Source organism: Salvelinus fontinalis, chromosome 15 (assembly GCF_029448725.1).
Source record: "Salvelinus fontinalis isolate EN_2023a chromosome 15, ASM2944872v1, whole genome shotgun sequence".
Taxonomy (NCBI): domain Eukaryota; kingdom Metazoa; phylum Chordata; class Actinopteri; order Salmoniformes; family Salmonidae; genus Salvelinus; species Salvelinus fontinalis.
The window spans coordinates 40305014-40327168 of record NC_074679.1 but is presented as its reverse complement, the minus strand read 5'-3'; the positions used below and the strand labels follow the sequence as shown (position 1 = coordinate 40327168).

The window sequence follows — 22155 nt, the reverse complement described above, 5'->3', positions numbered from 1 at the left end:
CATTTTAAGACGTAGCCTACAGGAAAATGGTACAACTTCCCCATAAGACTCAACTACACTGTCTCATTGTAGAATAAAATCTCAGGAAACTGTCCATGGTTTTGTATATGTGTTACTGTATTTGTCTACAGAGGGCCCCATTTCAACACAGACCTCCTCAGGTGCTAGAAGTTGTAGCCACATCACAATCAAACCTGCTGTTCTCAGAAAATGTTGGGGGGGGGTAAACCTGCTGTTCTCAGAAAATGTTGGGGGGGGGGGGTAAACCTGCTGTTCTCAGAAAATGTTGGGGGGGGGGGTAAACCTGCTGTTCTCAAATGTTGGGGGGGGGGGGGTAAACCTGCTGTTCTCAGAAAATGTTGGGGGGGGGTAAACCTGCTGTTCTCAGAAAATGTTGGGGGGGGGGTAAACCTGCTGTTCTCAGAAAATGTTGGGGGGGGGGTAAACCTGCTGTTCTCAGAAAATGTTGGGGGGGGGGTAAACCTGCTGTTCTCAGAAAATGTTGGGGGGGGGGGTAAACCTGCTGTTCTCAGAAAATGTTGGGGGGGGGGGTAAACATGCTGTTCTCAGAAAATGTTGGGGGGGGGGGTAAACCTGCTGTTCTCAGAAAATGTTGTGGGGGGGGTAAACCTGCTGTTCTCAGAAAATGTTGGGGGGGGGGTAAACCTGCTGTTCTCAGAAAATGTTGGGGGGGGGGGGTAAACCTGCTGTTCTCAGAAAATGTTGGGGGGGGGGGGTAAACCTGCTGTTCTCAGAAAATGTTGTGGGGGGGGTAAACCTGCTGTTCTCAGAAAATGTTGGGGGGGGGGGGGTAAACCTGCTGTTCTCAGAAAATGTTGGGGGGGGGGGTAAACCTGCTGTTCTCAGAAAATGTTGGGGGGGGGGGGGTAAACATGCTGTTCTCAGAAAATGTTGGGGGGGGGGGGGTAAACCTGCTGTTCTCAGAAAATGTTGGGGGGGGGTTAAACCTGCTGTTCTCAGAAAATGTTGGGGGGGGGGGTAAACATGCTGTTCTCAGAAAATGTTGGGGGGGGTAAACCTGCTGTTCTCAGAAAATGTTGGGGGTGGGGGGTAAACCTGCTGTTCTCAGAAAATGTTGGGGGGGGTAAACCTGCTGTTCTCAGAAAATGTTGGGGGGGGGTAAACCTGCTGTTCTCAGAAAATGTTGGGGGGGGGGGTAAACCTGCTGTTCTCAGAAAATGTTGGGGGGGGGTAAACCTGCTGTTCTCAGAAAATGTTGGGGGGGGGGTAAACATGCTGTTCTCAGAAAATGTTGGGGGGGGTAAACCTGCTGTTCTCAGAAAATGTTGGGGGGGGGGTAAACCTGCTGTTCTCAGAAAATGTTGGGGGGGGGTTAAACCTGCTGTTCTCAGAAAATGTTGGGGGGGGGGTAAACCTGCTGTTCTCAGAAAATGTTGGGGGGGGTTAAACCTGCTGTTCTCAGAAAATGTTGGGGGGGGGTAAACCTGCTGTTCTCAGAAAATGTTGGGGGGGGGGGTTAAACCTGCTGTTCTCAGAAAATGTTGGGGGGGGGGGGTTAAACCTGCTGTTCTCAGAAAATGTTGGGGGGGGGTTAAACCTGCTGTTCTCAGAAAATGTTGGGGGGGTAAACCTGCTGTTCTCAGAAAACGTCAGAGAGGACGGAATAATGTTCCCCTTTAATTAATCATCTGTCGCTTGAATCATGAACCAATTACCAGTGGAGACTAATTATCAATCAGCAGTAATTGCTCCGTCGCACTCCCGATGGCGGAACTGGTCTGCAGGCTTATCACATCCCTTGTATAAGACACACACCGCGCACACATTCCCTGTCTCTCTCTCTCTCGCTCTATGTCTCTCTCTCTCTCTCTATGTCTCTCTCTCTCACTCTATGTCTCTGTGTGTGTGTGTGTGTCTCTCAGTCCCCACTCTGTGTTGAGAGACAGAGATAAGAGCCTGTCTATTCCTCTCACGTCCCGGGCGGAAGCCCCCACGAGAGCCCGGCGTGTTGCTCGTAAGCGCCGTGTCGGAGAGTGGAGTGTCTCTCTGACATTTATCGGCTGTAATTGAAGCCGTGAATGAACCCCCACCCGTACACGTACTCAAGCGTCATGGAAACCGGGGTACTGCGGTCCAACCTCATTTGTGTTAGGAAACTACGCCATATTTATATTAATACAGATTTAGGACAGGGATATCATTAGATTTAGGATAGGGATATCGTTTAATTTAGGGTAAGGATATCAGTAGATTTAGGATAGGGATATCATTAGATTTAGGGTAAGGATATCATTAGATTTGGGGTAAGGATATCAGTAGATTTAGGATAGGGATATCATTAGATTTGGGGTAAGGATATCATTAGGTTTAGGATAGGGATATCGTTAGATTTAGAATAGGGATATCGTTAGATTTAGGATAGGGATATAAGATTTATTGCCGGTTTTTGGAGCACCAAGACTTGTGATGGGTTTAAATTTGCAGCATCTTGTCTGGTGCTATTATCCTTTTGAAAAAGGTTATTAAAGATGGAACGAGGTGTTATGGTTCAGATAGGGGTCAAATACGAGGTCGCACAAGATATCATTAGTGCTTCTTCAGTTTCATTCGGCTGAGTCTTTACTGAATACATGAACAGAAATCCTATCAGCATGGGAAGATATTGACACAGATGTATTGTTCAATAACAAACTATTTTACTTGTGGATTATTAGCTTTTCAAAACATTCACAATTAAATTGTACGATGCTGTGTGTAAAATTGCAAACAAACGTTCCATGGCTGTAGTTTACGTAAATCTCCGAGTCTCCACAACACTCTTGAACAGTGTCAAACAAACTCTTTGGGCAGCATTGGGTAAGTCCATACCGTCCTGGAATCAACCTCAAGATCAACTTCAAATTGCTCTTTATCTTTTACCTTCACCACGTATACTTTATTTTATTTTTTATTTCTCCGTTATTTTACCAGGTAAGTTGACTGAGAACACGTTCTCAATTACAGCAACAACTTGGGGAATAGTTACAGGGGAGAGGAGGGGGATGAATGAGCCAATTGTAAACTGGGGATTATTAGATGACCGTGATGGTTTGACCTGTATGGGTTTTACCTGTATATGGTCCATTCAAGCCAGATCTCATACAGGTCTGTTGTGTATGTTGTGTAGGCTTAGTGTGTGTTGTTCACCTTCCATAGACAGGCTAGCTGGCTCTGATTTGGTTGGGTTGGGTATGTTGTGGAGGCTTAGTGTGTGTTATTCACCTTCCATAGACAGGCTAGCTGGTTCTGACTTGGTTGGGTTGTGGAGGCTTAGTGTGTGTTGTTCACCTTCCATAGACAGGCTAGCTGGTTCTGACTTGGTTGGGTTGTGTATGTTGTGGAGGCTTAGTGTGTGTTATTCACCTTCCATAGACAGGCTAGCTGGCTCTAACTTGGGTGGGTTGTGTAGGCTTAGTGTATGTTGTTCACCTTCCATAGACAGGCTAGCTAGCTCTAACTTGGGTGGGTTGTGTAGGCTTAGTGTGTGTTGTTCACCTTCCATAGACAGGCTAGCTGGTTCTGACTTGGTTGGGTATGTTGTGGAGGCTTAGTGTGTGTTGTTCACCTTCCATAGACAGGCTAGCTGGTTCTGACTTGGTTGGGTTGTGTATGTTGTGGAGGCTTAGTGTGTGTTATTCACCTTCCATAGACAGGCTAGCTGGCTCTAACTTGGGTGGGTTGTGTAGGCTTAGTGTGTGTTGTTCACCTTCCATAGACAGGCTAGCTAGCTCTAACTTGGGTGGGTTGTGTAGGCTTAGTGTGTGTTGTTCACCTTCCATAGACAGGCTAGCTGGTTCTGACTTGGTCGGGTATGTTGTGGAGGCTTAGTGTGTGTTATTCACCTTCCATAGACAGGCTAGCTGGTTCTGACTTGGTTGGGTATGTTGTGTAGGCTTAGTGTGTGTTGTTCACCTTCCATAGACAGGCTAGACAGGAATCTGAAGGGGTGTAGGGCCTAGGGGGGCAGGGAGAATCTGGAGGGGTGTAGGGCCTAGGGGGGCAGGGAGAATCTGGAGGGGTGTAGGGTCTAGGGGGGCAGGGAGAATCTGGAGGGGCGTAGGGTCTAGGGGGGCAGGGAGAATCTGGAGGGGCGTAGGGCCTAGGGGGGCAGGGAGAATCTGAAGGAGCGTAGGGCCTAGGGGGGCAGGGAGAATCTGAAGGGGCGTAGGGCCTAGGGGGGGCAGGGAGAATCTGAAGGGGCGTAGGGCCTAGGGGGGGCAGGGAGAATCTGAAGGGGTGTAGGGCCTAGGGGGGGCAGGGAGAATCTGAAGGGGCGTAGGGCCTAGTGGGGCAGGGAGAATCTGGAGAGTGTCTCTCACGTTTTCTCTCTCGCACACATAAACCTTGATGTAACACTCGCTGACTCTTCGGACGAGGGTTGTCAAACCCTGGTATGGATTGTCTGCATTATTCTGAGGGGTCTTCTTTCAGTGAGGTCATCGAAGCTGAGGAAGCCTGGGATTGGGTGACGGTAGAGGACCACTTGACAGAGGGTGGGGTGTCGAGGGAGAGGGACGTCGCCGTGGAAACAATTGCCAAAAACATCAGGGTGAGGCATCTCCTGCGGCCTGTAGAGCTGAGGCATCTGCTGCAGGACCTGAGGAGAGTTAATAGGAAAAGTATGAGATAAACCAGGGTTTCTCAAACTGAGTTACTGCAGGGAGTCTGCGGCTAAGGGTGGCAGGTAGCCTAATGGTTAGAGCATTGGGCCAGTAACTGAAAAGTCCCTGAGCTGACAAGGTAAAAATCTGTCGTTCTGCCCCTGAGCAAGGCAGTTAACCCACTGTTCCCCGGGCGCCGAAGACGTGGATGGTGATTAAGGCAGCTCCCCGCACCTCTCTGATTCAGAGGGGTTGGGTTAAATGCGGAAGACACATTTAAATTGAATGCATTCAGTTGTACAACTGACTAGGTATCCCGCCTTTCCCTAGATCTCAATATATATATATATATATCAAAAAATATTACTAACAACAACAATTTAAATGGATTTTGGCCAAGGGATCTGTGGAATAAATTTAGAGTGTGGAACACAATACAGTGTAGTATTATTAATCTACAATGTATCTTCTTCAACCTGGGCAACATGGGCCTGGGAGGCTTAAAGAAATATTGCTATCCACAGTAAAAATGTTCAGCTCAATAATTATTGTATTCCCAAAGATAATTTTAAAAACATAAATGCAATGTAATTTAAGCTTTAAATCTGCAAAGTTCTCTTTGTTTCATGATGAAATTTGTAGAATAGCAGAATATTGGGATAGCGGATAGCCTAGTTAGAGCGTTGGGCCAGTAACCGAAAGGTTGCTGGATCGAATCCCCGAGCTGACAAAGTAAAAATCTGTTGTTCTGCCCCTGAACAAGGCAGTTAAGGATCTGCCCCTTTTTTTCAATTTTCGCCTAAAATGACAAACCCAAATCAAGCTGCCTATAGCTCAGGCCCTGAAGCAAGGATATGCATATTATTTGTACAATTTTAAAGGAAACACCTTGAAGTTTGTGGAAATGTAAAAGGAATGTAGGAGAATATAACACAATAGATCTGGTAAAAGATAATACAAAGAAAAAACCAACCGTTCTTTTGTACTTTTTTTTGTACCATCTTTGACATGCAAGAGAAAGTTTTAGACTGATCCAATGAACCATTGCATTTATGTTCAAAATGTTGTATCAAGACTGCCCAAATGTGCCTAATTTGTTTATTAATAACTTCATGTTCAAATTTGTGCACTCTCCTCTAACAATAGCATGGTATTCTTTCACTGTAATAGCTACTGTAAATTGCACAGTGCAGTTAGATTAACAAGAATTTAAGCTTTCTGCCAATATCAGAGATGTCTATGTCCTGGGAAATGTTCTTGTTACTTACAACCTCAAGCTAATCGCATTAGCTTACGTTAGCTCAACCGTCCCGTGGAAGGGACACCGATCCCGAAGAAGTGTTTTAACCCACTGTTCCCTGGTAGGCCGTCATTGTAAATAAGAATTAGTTCTTAACTGACTTGACTAGTTAAATAAAAAAAATAAAAACATCTATGCCCCATGACAAAAATGTGTAAAATTGCATGAAATGAGCTTGAAAACTTAATTGTAAAATGTTCCTTCCTAGGGCCTGAGACTTGCACTGCTGAAGTCATAGTAAAACTTCTATGCTATTTTTTTTTACCTCACTCGGGGTGTGTTTTGATTATGAGGGGGGTCCCTGATGAATTTCCTATAACTAAAAGGGTCTCCCCGGTCCTGGTAGTTTGACAACCCCTCTACACTACATCCTCCAAGCTTGCATTTCCTTTTCATGCTTGGGACAATTTGGACTGTAGATGGGTTGGCTGGGGTGGTTCTGTCGTCGTTTGGACTGGCCTGTTCTACCTCCTGGACTGTAGATGGGTTGGCTGGGGTGGTTCTGTCATCGTTTGGACTGGCCTGTTCTACCTCCTTGTAAGGCTGTCTGTAGCCAGGGTTCCGACAGGCGCTTGACCACACAGACGACAAAGGGTTCATAATACAACATACAGTAGATAAGATGAGCATCAACATCCTAAAAACAAACCTCTTTTAAGGTCTGTTTAAGATGTCAATCAATCAAGTTCACAACACAAGTTATAGCCCAAAAAGCGCCCTCTGTCCTCAACAGGTTATAGCGAAGTGAAAACATCGCCCTCTGTCCTAAACAGGTTATAGCGAAGTGAAAACAGCGCCCTCTGTCCTCAACAGGTTATAGCCCAAAAAGCGCCCTACAAGATGGTAGACATGTTTGAATAACGCTGCTTTCGTAGCCAAGTGGAAAGTGGAAATTTACCAAGTACGACTGGGACAAATCCACTTTACGCTGCTCCAACTGGTAGTTACTATCATCCTGAACTCCCACTTCTACCACATTCTGACCTCTGACCTCACCTACTAAGGAAATTACAACCACGATGATTGTACTTTTAGTTTATGGTTTACGCAACTTGTTGGCCATTAGCCAATCAGCGTGTCTCTATGAGTTCAAAGCACGTGGATGCATTCAAGTGTGGCCCGTGTGGCTCAGTTGGTAGAGCATGGCGCTTGCAACGCCAGGGTTGTGGGTTCGATTCCCATGGGGGGCCAGTACAAAAAAAAAAAAAAAAAAAAAAAAGTATGAATGTATGTACTTGTAAGTCGCTCTGGATAAGAGCGTCTGCTAAATGACTTAAATGTATTTACGACTTCACAACTGGTATATTCCCACCTCCCACTGAGTTACAAAAAGAGCAATAGAAGTATCTCACTGAATAAGACTAAATCTGTGTTCCAATACCATACTAACATACTGTATACTACATACTTAGTGAGTATATACCATATACTATTAGTTCATTTTTTTGTATACTGTAAACTTACGGTATCTGTCTAGCGCTTCGCCTGTCTACTGGAAGTTGATGCTGTTGCTATGCAACCTTTTGCTAGCTTGTTAGGATAACAAATGACAAGTTAGACATTTTATGATTTTGGGTGTGTTCGTTGGGTGTGTTCGTAAATTCAATCTGGAGTACCAGAGTGCGCTCTGGGCGTTTGTAAATCCAGAACGTTGTCAGATTGTCCGTTCGTAAATTAAGAGTGTTTCGCTATCGGAGCGGTCAGAGTGCACACTGGACACTCTAGCTGACGGGGGTTGATCTGAGGCAGTCAAGCACCCAACCTCACTGGCTAATGTTGGCTAGCTACTTCTAGACACAAATGAGAGAACACCTCACTCTGACCACTTTACTCGCCCTAGCAGAGCTGGTTAGGCTGTTTTCATAATGAGAGAACACCTCACTCTGACCACTTTACTCGCCCTAGCAGAGCTGGTTAGGCTGTTTTCATAATGAGAGAACACCTCACTCTGACCACTTTACTCGCCCTAGCAGAGCTGGTTAGGCTGTTTTCATAATGAGAGAACACCTCACTCTGACCACTTTACTCGCCCTAGCAGAGCTGGTTAGGCTGTTTTCATAATGAGAGAACACCTCACTCTGACCACGTTACTCGCCCTAGCAGAGCTGGTTAGGCTGTTTTCATAATGAGAGAACACCTCACTCTGACCACGTTACTCGCCCTAGCAGAGCTGGTTAGGCTGTTTTCATAATGAGAGAACACCTCACTCTGACCACGTTACTCGCCCTAGCAGAGCTGGTTAGGCTGTTTTCATAATGAGAGAACACCTCACTCTGACCACGTTACTCGCCCTAGCAGAGCTGGTTAGGCTGTTTTCATAATGAGAGAACACCTCACTCTGACCACGTTACTCGCCCTAGCAGAGCTGGTTAGGCTGTTTTCATAATGAGAGAACACCTCACTCTGACCACTTTACTCGCCCTAGCAGAGCTGGTTAGGCTGTTTTCATAATGAGAGAACACCTCACTCTGACCATTTTACTCGCCCTAGCAGAGCTGGTTAGGCTGTTTTCATAATGAGAGAACACCTCACTCTGACCACGTTACTCGCCCTAGCAGAGCTGGTTAGGCTGTTTTCATAATGAGAGAACACCTCACTCTGACCATTTTACTCGCCCTAGCAGAGCTGGTTAGGCTGTTTTCATAATGAGAGAACACCTCACTCTGACCACTTTACTCGCCCTAGCAGAGCTGGTTAGGCTGTTTTCATAATGAGAGAACACCTCACTCTGACCACTTTACTCGCCCTAGCAGAGCTGGTTAGGCTGTTTTCATAATGAGAGAACACCTCACTCTGACCACTTTACTCGCCCTAGCAGAGCTGGTTAGGCTGTTTTCATAATGAGAGAACACCTCACTCTGACCACTTTACTCGCCCTAGCAGAGCTGGTTAGGCTGTTTATGTTATCCAGAGCGTTGGTGACTGTACTGCTGGCAACAATGTAATTACACTTTTTTTTTTTTTTTGCAGATGTTTACTGACACCGGCCATATTCAACGGGTGTTGAGTATTCGTAAATTCATCAGATATTCTGCGCTCTGGCACACTCACACGAGAGTGCTCTGAAATCGGAGTAGATAGCCAGAATTAACAATGTCCATTAAAACGCACAACGACTATACCACTTAGCTAAGAATGATGTGAATAATCGAGTCAATAAACGTTGGGTAGTTACATTTTTACATCTTTTTAAACATTTTAGTCATTTAGCAGACGCTCTTATCCAGAGCGACTTACAGTAGAGTGCATACATTTTACATTTTATTACATCTACATACTGAGACAAGGATATCCCTACCGGCCAAACCCTCCCTAACCCGGACGACGCTATGCTAATTGTGCGTCGCCCCACGGACCTCCCGGTCGCGGCCGGCTGCGACAGAGCCTGGGCGCGAACCCAGAGACTCTGGTGGCGCAGCTAGCACTGCAATGCAGTGCCCTAGACCACTGCGCCACCCGGGAGGCCCTACACTGAGGTTTTTGTGGTCTAAACTATTCACAATCACAGCTCATGCTGTGGGTTTGCTCAGTCTGAAGAGGATTTTCTTAGGAGGGGCTTTTATTCGTAACAGTAGAAGTGGCGGTTGCATGACGCCTGATCATGTCTGTGCTCACAGGGGCGGGCCAATGACTTAGTTAAACTTGAAAGGGAATACAATTCTCTCACATTAAAGGTTTAACATCACATTACATCGTTTCACAAATAGTTTAATCTTTACTCATAAGAAATGTACGACCTGAGATAACAGAACCAGGGTGTAGGAGAGAGAGAGAGAGGGGGAAGCCAAAATCTATACCCAGGAAGGGCCACGTCATGACATAGCTAACATACCGCTGGTACCTACTGCTGTAATGCTATGCGTTTTGTAAGGATATCGTAGCTAACAAATTGTCAGCCAATGGAACTTATTTGAAAAGTCATGACTTTATTACATCGCTCAACATTTTGTTAACATTTGTCATAATTTGTATCCGCTCTTGTTGGACTTTAGCTGCGTATTTTCCGCCATTTTCTTCTTCTTCTTCTTCTGTGGATTTTATATGGCGGTTGGCAACCGACTTTAAGGTGCATTACCGACACCAACTGGACTGGAATGTGGACCAGAGACAGTGAAGGTCTGAATACTCCCCGAGGAAACTAAACACATAATTAAATACTACATCCCCTGGATATTTCTCCAGCAGTTCACTTAATCCTGTCTCTTCAACCCCATTACTCCTTAAATCTAATAACAATTGCTCCCCTTCTCTCATATTTTTCTGGCACTGAAATAGAACATGTTCCACTGTCTCCATCTCCACCTGACAATGATCACACCTCCCAGTCTTTTTCCCCACCACTTCCAATGTACTATTGAGCCTTGTGTGTCCCAGTCTCAGCCTTCTGACGACACTTTCCTCCCTTCTCTCGGCCTGAGGACCGCCCTTCCCCAACGTTGTCCTGGATCTTATACAGGTGTCTTCCCTTTCTCTCCTTGTTCCACAACTCTTGCCACTTATTTTTATCCCCTGTTCTTATTAACCCCTTGGCTTCTGCTTTACTGATTTTGACAATTCCATCTCAACATTAGGATGTTTAATAACAGCCTGCTTGGCAATAATATCCACTTCCTCATTCTCCTCTACTCCCACATGAGCTGGTACCCAGAGGAACGTCACGAATACCCCCATTTTCTTCAAATCTGAAAACGCTATGAAGCTACGCCCATTTTCTGAAGAATTGCATTATGGGCCATAAAAGCACAGGAATAGTGTCCACTGCTTGTAAGCTTTGTATTTTTTTGGCTAATTAATACGACATCCTGGAACCTTTGGCATACTAACTATATCCATACAATGACCAATAAGCATACTATATACTTAATTCACGTCACAAATAGTACGGTTAGTGAGGTTAGCATGAGTATTCGAACACAATTTAAGTCTGTGTTTACACAGGCAGCCAATTTCTGATCTTTTTTTCCACTAATTGGTCTTTTGACCAATCACATCAGATCTCTTTCATATGATTGGTCAAAAGACCAATTACTGAAAAATATGATAATAATTGGTCTGCCTGTGTAAACGCGGCCCTGGAGATCTCAGCTGATTAAAATGCACGTCACCGTCAAGAAAAGATGAATCAACTGCTTCAGTAGGGATATGATTTGGTTTTAGTAATTTAGTTGACAAAGGGACAATGCATATTAATCAACATTTCAGTTTACACATCAATGTAAATGTTTAAACTATTTAAGCTAATTTACATCTGATAATTACATTTTTTTGTGGAGTTGTAGGTATAATTATTTCTGTGTTGGTGGGTTCTGAGCATACGGTCTCTTTAAGAGGGCAGAAATTACACAAAGCAGGTTAGCTCTGTTTGACAACCCCTGCTGAATACACTAGATCCTCTATGCTTACATTTCCTTTTCATGCTTGGGACAATACTCTTTTGTTACTGACCAGGTGCCATTTGGCTGCAGGGGTATGCTGGGGTGGTTCTGGCATCATTTGGTCTGGTCTGTTCTACCTCCACATCAGGCCACCTCAGGAGTGACAGTGGGTCATTGTAAGAAAGCAGTACTGAGTAAACCTAATAGCTATATCACTACAGGTGCTTCCCAAAAGTTTAGTGGCTTCCTCTTCTCCTGTCCTCTGTCTGAACTGACGTGATAGAATTGGACAGGTGAAAGCAGAATCCTGACAGGAATCCACTACACTGCCTATTGAGATCAGTGCAGAGAGAAGATGAGAGGACACTATTTCAAACTGTTGTACCTGTAAATTGAGGAAAATTCCATTGGTTGTGATGAAACATGACATCGTCCTGAGGCGGCCTCATGTTCCTGCCGTGAACTACAGAGCGAGAGAACGAGAGCAGTAGATGAATCCTGAATCCCGGCAGTGCTGTAGAACGGTAGCACCACAGGATTTAACAGAACACACAGAAGACGACTAGAACACAAACGTATTCTATACAACTCTATGGGTAGTCTTCTATACAACTCTATGGGTAGGGCTGTGAACAAGGGGAAGCAGAGAGGAACTACCTGCATTTTGTGGAACAAGTAAGGTGAAAGGATAAACATATATGATTAGAAATAAATGTCTAAGTAAAGGACAATAATTAGATAGGCATTTCTTTATTATATTCATGAGAAATGAAGACTAGTGATTAATGATTATGACCTATGTAATATTAAGCACATTGCTTATCTTTACAACAGGAATATTGCCTACCTGGCTGGCATGAAAATGAACCACAGGAAAAGCGTCCTCCATGAGCTATTTCAGTGCATAGATGACATGTATTTTCCCCCCTGGCCCTGTTTCCAGACAGGTGCATGATAATGGTCTATTCAAAATCAAAACTAATTTCAGATGTTTAAGTAAAGACAAGATTAAATTAAGAATAGTTTGATGGGTGACAATATTAGCCGATCACTTGTGAAGGATGCCCAGCTTAAGGCAAGAAACAACGTTTTTTTTTTTGGTGCAACTTTTTCAAATCATAGTCACACACCTCATGTATCCTAAATGTTTAAATAAGGTTTGTATCACAAGTTAAGTGGACAGATAACTTCTTAAAATTAAGCACATGAATCCTCTTTACAACAGGGTGTAAAGCCTAACGCCTGGATCACACCGATAGCGATAGAATCATAGCGTAAAATATTACGCAGCATCATCTGGATATGTTTGTCAACCGATGAAATTAATCATGTAACAATTAACTCATTAGGATTTGGGGCACCATGAGATCAGTCGAGTTACCATCTCCCGAATTCAACTCTAAAAGATCTTTACCTATCACAACCATAAAACAGTCAACGTATTAATCACAACCTCGTATCATAAAATCATTTTGAACAGATCCTAACCTCCTTGCATCTGCAAAAACCCCAGCCATACTTGTGATTCAGTTACAACACAAATTGGTTTAATTATTTATTTACTACTTAATTAAATGATAACACAGAATAACATACACAGTTAATACATTAGGAAAAGGTCCCTAGCGGACTGACACAATATGGTTTGCTTTTTACAAAAGGATATGGAGAGGGAGGTTGAGAGAGAGAGAAAAAGACAATTATCTTTGATACATTTTAGAAACTATTCTCCCGTTTGGAGTAAGAAATCATGAATGTATTTACGTGTGAATACCTTCGTTCGCCGTTTCTCTGTCGGAATGAGGCCTTGTTAGTAAGGGTGTTGGGCCTTTCAGCGACACCCTTGTAAGGCTCTGATTGTCCTAATGGGTTCCCCCCTCCCCCGTCTTCTACTGTTGCTCACTCTGGAAGATGCTCCTTCGGAAGATAGGCTAGCCAGCCGTGTCGAAGGTTCCCATTGGTGATGAGAGTAGTAAAATACAGTGAATTGAGAAGAGTAGTAGAGTAGTCCCACTTAAAATGTGCTTTTCTAGATATTTGACTAAGAACAGTGATTATCTGAGGGGAGTTTTCTTCTCCACCTCGTGTTGGTATTCAGGGTTCAAACCACTTTACAGGCGCATCTGCAGCCTGGCGATGTTCTGGTGTCAATGTTAATTTCTTTACCAATCCTTTTATGCATTCTGGTCGAAAGGAACAGTTCCCTCAGGCTGACACACATCTCTGACCTCACTTGGGGCGTGGCTACTTACTGTGCAAAGTTTATAGGAGACAAATGATCTCATGGCTCCTAAAATCACATTCCTATCTTAACAAAAATACTTTCATAATTGTTCATATTTCATGCACAACGTAAAGAATGAAGACCTCGTACATGTAGTGGGTATACTTTCCAAGTTACATTAGTTCCTTTATAACACTTTTAATGACATCACAAAATAACAACCCATATGACATGATTATTCTTTAGCTCGCCTCTGACCATTCCTCACGTTCTTATGTCAGAAATATCGTTCCAGTATTCGCTTGTAGAACGTGTTAAGAGTTTCGGCAGGAAAAATGTCTCTGTGTAGACAAAGGATCATTCCTACAATACACATCACCATCATAACCAGACTACAGTACACATCACCATCATCACCAGACTACAGTACACATCATCATCATCATCATCACCAGACTACAGTACACATCATCATCACCAGACTACAGTACACATCATCATCATCATCATCATCATCACCAGACTACAGTACACATCACCACCATCCTCACCAGACTACAGTACACATCACTCTCACCAGACTACAGTACACATCACCACCATCCTCACCAGACTACAGTACACATCACCATCATCCTCACCAGGCTACAGTACACATCACTCTCACCAGACTACAGTACACATCACCACCATCATCATCACCAGGCTACAGTACACATCACCACCATCCCCACCAGGCTACAGTACACATCACAACCATCCCCAGACTGCAGTACACATCACTCTCACCAGACTACAGTACACATCACCACCATCCCCAGACTACAGTACACATCACCACCATCCCCAGGCTACAGTACACATCATCCTCACCAGACTACAGTACACATCACCATCATCATCACCAGACTACAGTACACATCACCATCATCCTCACCAGACTACAGTACACATCACCAGACTACAGTACACACCACCGGACTACAGTACACACCACCAGACTACAGTACACACCACCAGACTACAGTACACACCACCAGACTACAGTACACACCACCAGACTACAGTACACACCACCAGACTACAGTACACACCACCAGACTACAGTACACATAGCCTGCAGCCTTTGGCGGAACCACAAGTCCAGCGCGTAGGAGTCCGCTAACCTGCTGCTGTAGAAGGTTAGCGCCGATCACATCTTTGCGCAGCATCATCAGGCCCATGTGTGCGATCTGTGGAGAGGGTGGGGAGGATGCAGAGAGGCTATGGGGACTCTAGAACTGGAAATATATAAATACTAAAATAAGTATTTAAAATAATATATTTATCCTGGTGTTATTGCTTTGTGAGCCCTAAATGCCAGCATACTAAGAACAACATATTAGAAGATGTGAAGTTGACTCATGGAGTTTGCAAAGCACCTATAGCTTCATTGTCTATCAGTGTGTTGCTACAGTCTCACATACTGACTACAGTACCATGGTTACCGAATGTCAGTCAGTAACAAAAATATATTCTCTCTTTCTGATTGGTCACCCATTTACCTCAGGAACCTGAAAGCCACCAATGTGATCTTCTTGCCCAGTGGCATGACCAGGTTCCACACTGTGAGACATTCTGGAAGCATGCCGGCTTTGATCTGTTCAAATCATTTACGGAGGTTCTCTCTGTATTGTGGAAACCCCCTTTTCGACCATACCTGTGACAGACAAAGCGACACGTCATCAACACCCTCACGAAAACAACTTCAGAAACATTGGAAGAAATTATGCAAGGGAATCTTTAAGAAAATGATTATGTAAATAAAATGAATCAATTGATGCAGATCGGCCTACATAAGCATCTAAAACCGATTAAAAATCTAGGCTATTCAATGTGAATATCATAGGAACACTTCTGCAGTTCTGCTATGCTCTACCTCTTGACAAATAGTTCAATATTTCTCCTCTAAACTAGAGAAAACATCGTCAAGCCTGAAATTGGTTGATGATGCGAAACTATGTGATTCCTTTTTGATTTTCCACTCTTTGGCAGAACTAAAGGGCCCTCAGGCTCCAGGTAGAGTGATTCCATTCAGTCTGTACATAATTAATCACACACTCATCTCTTTCTCTCTCGCTCGCTCACTCTCCCTCTCTCTCACCCTGACGGAGCAGCAACAACTACGAGACTGAACTTTAATCAAATTTGATGCAAACCAAGTGATTACTGAGAAGGATCTGTAAGGTAGGTAAAGGACTGTCAATACTAGGCTACACTGTTGTCATCATGGCCAGAGTGATGCTGTGAGCTGATTCAAATGTCACAAGACACATTTAAGACTTTCAAATGGACAAACTGATTATCATTTTTTTTTTATACCTGTTATGGCTGCAGGCCGGTGTCGGTACACTTATGACAACAGCCCGTCCAAGTGCAGGGCGCGAAATTCAAAAGATATTTTTTAGAAATATTTAACTTTCACACATTAACAAGTCCAATACAGCAAATGAAAGATAAACATCTTGTGAATCCAGCCAACATGTCCGATTTTTTAAATGTTTTACAGCGAAAACACCACGTATATTTATGTTAGCTCACCACCAAATACAAAAAAGCACAGACATTTTTCACAGCACAGGTAGCATGCACAAAACCAACCAAACTAACCAAGAACCAACCAAACTAACCAAGAAACAACTTCATCAGATGACAGTCTTATAACATGTTATACAATAAATCTATGTTTTGTTCGAAAGATTTGCATATTTGAGGTATAAATCATAGTTTTACATTGCAGCTACAATCGGAAATAGCACCGAAGCAGCTAGAACAATTACAGAGACCAAATTGAAATAGCTAAATACTCATCATAAAACATTTCTGAAAAATACATGGTGTACAGCAAATGAAAGACAAACATCTTGTGAATCCAGCCAATATTTCTGATTCTTTAAGTGTTTTACAGCGAAAACACAATTTAGCATTATATTAGCTTACTACAATAGCCAACCACACAACCCCATTCATTCAATTCAACGTTAGCGATGGCGAATAAACGAGCAAAAGATATTATTTTTTTCACTAACCTTCATAAACTTCATCAGATGACAGTCCTATAACATCATATTACACAATACATATATGGTTTGTTCGAAAATGTGCATATTTAGAGCTGAAATCCGTGGTTATACATTGTGAAAACTTAGCATCTTTTTCCCAGAATGTCCGGATATATTTCTGACACTCACCTATTCTGACCAAATAACTATTCATAAACTTTACTAAAAAATACATGTTGTATAGGAAATGATAGATACACTAGTTCTTAATGCAATCGCCGTGTTAGAATTCTAAAAATAACTTAATTACGACATGCAGCTTACGTTATTGCGAGAGAGCGGCCAAAATCTGGGCGCAAACTAAAAGTAAACATGTTCGACAGATATATGAAATAACATCATAAATGGGTCCTACTTTTGATGATCTTCCATCAGAATGTTGTACAAGGGGTCCTTTATCCAGAACAATCGTTGTTTGGTTTTAGAATGGCATTTTTCCCTCTCGAATGAGCAAGCAAATCTAGCCAAGTGGCGCTAAGCTCTCCTTCGTCACCAAACGCAAAGAACGCAACACGCCTAAACTCCCGAAAAGATTTCAATAATCTAATAAAACTATATTGAAAAAACATACTTTACGATGATATTATCACATTTATCAAATAAAATCAAAGCCGGAGATATAAGACGTCTATAACGAATGCTTTTCAGAAGCCAATACTGGTGACCTTTATGCGCTTCCTGAACAAAGGAATTCTGGGGTCATGTCATTCCAAGCTCTCTCTTTTGACCATAGAAATACCTAGAAACCCCATTTCACCTCTCACAGCCTATTGACATCTAGTGGAAGGCGTATGAAGTGCATGTATACTAATAGATATCAAGCACATTTATAGGCAGGCCCTGGAACAGAGCCTCGATTTCAGATTTTTCACTTTCTGACAGGAAGTTTGCTGCAAAATGAGTTCTGTTTTACTCACAGATATAATTCAAACGGTTTTAGAAACTTGAGAGTGTTTTCTATCCAATAGTAATAATAATATGCATATTGTACAAGCAAGAATTGAGTACGAGGCAGTTTGAAATGGGCACCTTTTATCCAAGCTCCTCAATACTGCCCCTGCAGCCCAAAGAAGTTTTAAACAATACGACTCTTACTAAAATGTATCTGATTAGTGAGCTCTTGGGGAATTCTTCTAAATTGAGCTAACAGAATCAAGGAGATCAGTTTGAAGGTTTCCCCCTTTACTAGACCTATATCAGATCTGAACGTATAGGTTAGAGTTTGTAATCCACAGTAAACAAGCACAAAATAAATACAGTAGAATAGATTATAGAATAGAATAGAACCGAAATAAGTACCTGGAGACGTCCCAGATACAGGAGTCGACAAATCAGGAAGTCAGGTTTGAGGCCGGTGCGGAAGTCAGCTAGGATGTTCTTCATATAGGACGAGTAGAGACGCGTCAGGAAGTAGAACCTCACCGGGTGGAGGTCCGAGCGGAACTGACGCACCTCGCGGCACCCCTCAACCAGACTGTCCTGTTCAAACGATAACTCCCCCTGAGGACCAGAGAAGAAACTGTGTCTCAGAAAACAGACTTCTTTAACTCCCCCTGAGGACCAGAGAAGAAACTGTCTCAGAAAACAGACTTCTTTAACTCCCCCTGAGGACCAGAGAAGAAACTGTGTCTCAGAAAACAGACTTCTTTAACTCCCCCTGAGGACCAGAGAAGAAACTGTGTCTCAGAAAACAGACTTCTTTAACTCCCCCTGAGGACCAGAGAAGAAACTGTCTCAGAAAACAGACTTCTTTAACTCCCCCTGAGGACCAGAGTAGAAACTGTGTCTCAGAAAACAGACTTCTTTAACTCCCCCTGAGGACCAGAGAAGAAACTGTGTCTCAGAAAACAGACTTCTTTAACTCCCCCTGAGGACCAGAGAAGAAACTGTCTCAGAAAACAGACTTCTTTAACTCCCCCTGAGGACCAGAGAAGAAACTGTGTCTCAGAAAACAGACTTCTTTAACTCCCCCTGAGGACCAGAGAAGAAACTGTGTCTCAGAAAACAGACTTCTTTAACTCCCCCTGAGGACCAGAGTAGAAACTGTCTCAGAAAACAGACTTCTTTAACTCCCCCTGAGGACCAGAGAAGAAACTGTGTCTCAGAAAACAGACTTCTTTAACTCCCCCTGAGGACCAGAGAAGAAACTGTGTCTCAGAAAACAGACTTCTTTAACTCCCCCTGAGGACCAGAGAAGAAACTGTGTCTCAGAAAACAGACTTCTTTAACTCCCCCTGAGGACCAGAGAAGAAACTGTGTCTCAGAAAACAGACTTCTTTAACTCCCCCTGAGGACCAGAGTAGAAACTGTCTCAGAAAACAGACTTCTTTTCCCTTGTGTCTCATTATGCACTGATCTGAGATGTAGAGTGTGTGTGTGTGTGTGTGTGTGTGTGTGTGTGTGTGTGTGTGTGTGTGTGTGTGTGTGTGTGTGTGTGTGTGTGTGTGTGTGTGTGTGTGTTGGTCGGCAAAACAAGTGACAGTCTTCCAATCTGACATTACATTTGCTGTAAGAGCTCAGTGAAATCTTTACCGTGGTCTTCAGCTGTGACACGCTCAGATAATTGTCCTTCTGGAGAAGTAGCACAAGGTCCTTATACATAGAACGCTCCGCTTCAACACCAACACATAAAGCAACGAGCAACCTTTCAGAGGCTATACAAAATACATCCTTAGAATTTCCTAGAATGATTACATTTCCTCTAATAATTCTCTCTAAATTAGTCTGGATGAAAAGAAAGGCATATGATGTGTTTTAAAATCAAAAACGTTTCAACCGTTAATCACACATGATCCATCTCCCCCAGACGACTGCTGCACTCACCTGAGGATGACCACGAACTTGTTGTGCAGGAGATGGCTGGCTTGTCTCTGTGTCACATCCCAGCGAGCACAGTGGATCTGGGCCAATTCCGGCTGCGAGTCGGGGCACTCGGGCTGAGAGTCAGACTCGGCTTACGCCTGGGCCGCCTTCTGCAGTATTACTTATGGCTAGGATGTGGGGATTGAGCTCGGGATGATTCCGGTGTGAGTTATCTGGCCCAAATGTATTACTTGGGGCTCTGGCCGATTGTGGCTACTCTCTGGCAGATGATTACACGGGCTGCTTTATATAATTAACATTTAATTATTTATTTATTTTTCCATATTTTCTCATTGTTTCTGTGATCCCAAAACATAATTAAAATGTAATTTTAATTCTTTAAGAGGTTTAAGTAGTATTTTATTATTTTGATACTGTGTGCAAGGCAATTGATAATTATTAAAAATGTTGCAGATTGGGCATCCCGAGTGGCGCAGCAGTCTAAGACACTGCGTTGCTACAGATGCTGGTTCGACACCCGTGCCGGCCGCGACAAGGAGACTGATGAGGCAACGCACAATTGGCCCACCGTTGTCCCGGTTAGAGGAGGGTGTGGCCGGCCGGGGTGTCCATGTCCAGTCGCACCGTAGCGACTCCTGTGGTGGGCCAGGCGGATGCTGACACAGTCACCAGGTGACTGTTCGACCTTCTCCTCTCCTGAGACCGTACAGGAGTTGCAGTGATGGGACAAGATAATTGGATATGACGAAAATGGGGTAAAAAATAAATACAATATTTTTTTTTAAATGTGTGGAAGTGTAATATTTAAAATGTCTAAATCGGGTAATTTTGTGTACATTTATTTAAAACTACATTGGGTGGATTCTGGTAAAATGCCGGCAAAGTCCGGTAGACAGAAATGGGCAGTCATTCGTTTTGACTCCGGGCTGAGTAGGACACCTGATTCCCGGCCGATTCAATCAGTTCCGGTGTTGTATCGAAAATCTCCCCCTGCCAGAATTGGCGTCTCCCCCTTGGCGTTCTTCATTGCTGCGACTTGCTAGTTGAGATTCCTGCTCTTTATTCCGTTGTCAGTTTAGTCTACATTTCACTGATCTTAGTAGCAGAAAGCATTTTTGTCTACAGTTTTCGGTTTGGCTATTTGTTTCAAGTGTATATGGCGGTTCTAGCTTGTACGGTGCCCTGGGCTAACCCCCCCCCCCCCCCCCCCCCCCCCCCCCCCCCCGTCTACACCCGGGGGCGCCCCGGCAGCAACAGTCGCGCGAACCTAATCAGCTACTGCTTTTTGTATTAGTCTATAAATAAATCTCTTTTCCAAAATTCGTAATCTCTCCCATGTCTTATTCGACTAGTATTTTTTAAAGTGTAAGAATAATAATTCAGCCATAGTTGTTCTGAAATGTTTATTGCTTGCCAATATTTTACTCCCTCCTCTATGTTTAATGTAACACACATACATTAATGATTCATTTCGGTTTCCTATCCTGATGTGAAGTTTGTTCTATAGAAAGTATTTGACTCCGATGTGTGTCACAGAAAGTATTTGACTCTGATGTGTGTCACAGAAAGTATTTGACTCGTCACAAAACTAAGGAAATTAGAAGGGTGGATTCTGCCAGGGGGGGGGGGATTTTCGGCACTACACCGGCCCCCCGGAAGAGGACCGCTTCTGGGCCGATTCCTCATTGGTAGCTGGAACACCTCATCGTTGAGATAGTTCAACTGCTACGTAGCTACATGGATAGCAACCTTAGTTGTTGTCTCGGAGCTAGGCTACTAGCTTAGTCGTGCGATTCACTTTTTGTTGTAGCTAGCTAACGTTAAAGTGCTTCATTTGTAAATCGGGAGGTGGCGGAACAAAACGTGAGCGCGAGACGCGGGTGACATGCGGAGCTCTGAGGTACCGGAACGCATGAGAAAAAACAACAACCTTTATAATGAAGCATTGCGTGCATATCATCCGGGTTGCGTTGTGAACGGTCATCCAACATGGAATTCCAAGTGGGGAAATCTGGCCTCTTTCTAGAGCGCCGACTTTCCGACACTAAAAATCACTGACGTCATAATTCGACCTCGTTTTTTTTCTAGTTCCCAGTTGTCGTGAAAGTGCCATAATACATAACATATAATACATAATAAATTATCGAAATGACAGGCCACTTTGACACTGACAACCTGAGATCAATGAAAACGACCGTGTCTTGAATCAGTCAATAGCCTAGGTGTGTGGAGACATTATTGTAGGCTACAATATGAGGAGGAAATTATAGTCCTAAAAATGCTTTCCAGTTTCACTGACTCACCCAATGATGTGCAGCTCACTCTCTGATGATTACATATGCGCTCATGCCAAAAGCCTCTCACAATCTTTACTTCTTTCTCTCGTTTTACTTTGTAAAACACTATTTGCAAGTTGATCAAATATCTTGGTAGCCTACATTTTACAGATTAGTTTTCTCTTTGCAGTAGGAGCCATTTGCTTTCCAACCTGTGTTTTCCCGGGATTGTAGACTGAAATATTGCAAAAGGTTTTCTCTGTATTCTTTGTTCGCTGACAGATTTGTTGCGTGTTCCCGACTGTAGGCTATACCTTGTTATTGGGCGACACTCCACAGCTAGGCAACATTTTAGGCTTTCTAATGGTGTCGTAAACTATTCTGAATAATTTCATTTATTTCTGAACAGACAGCAGTAATTCTATAACTTTGTC

The 22155-nt window shown here is 43.4% G+C and overlaps 1 protein-coding gene and 1 long non-coding RNA gene across 3 annotated transcripts in view; both read right to left on the bottom strand.

Moving 5' to 3' along the window:
• Nucleotides 1-22155, bottom strand: part of foxn3 (forkhead box N3) — a 261189-nt gene that overhangs the window by 106996 nt on the left and 132038 nt on the right. The window lies entirely within an intron of this gene.
• LOC129811988 (uncharacterized) lies at nt 12871-20619 on the bottom strand. Its single transcript, XR_008752963.1, has 4 exons — nt 19446-20619; nt 17922-18122; nt 15066-15220; nt 12871-14753 (listed from the first exon to the last, which is right to left on the bottom strand). It is a non-coding gene; the product is annotated as an uncharacterized LOC129811988 (long non-coding RNA).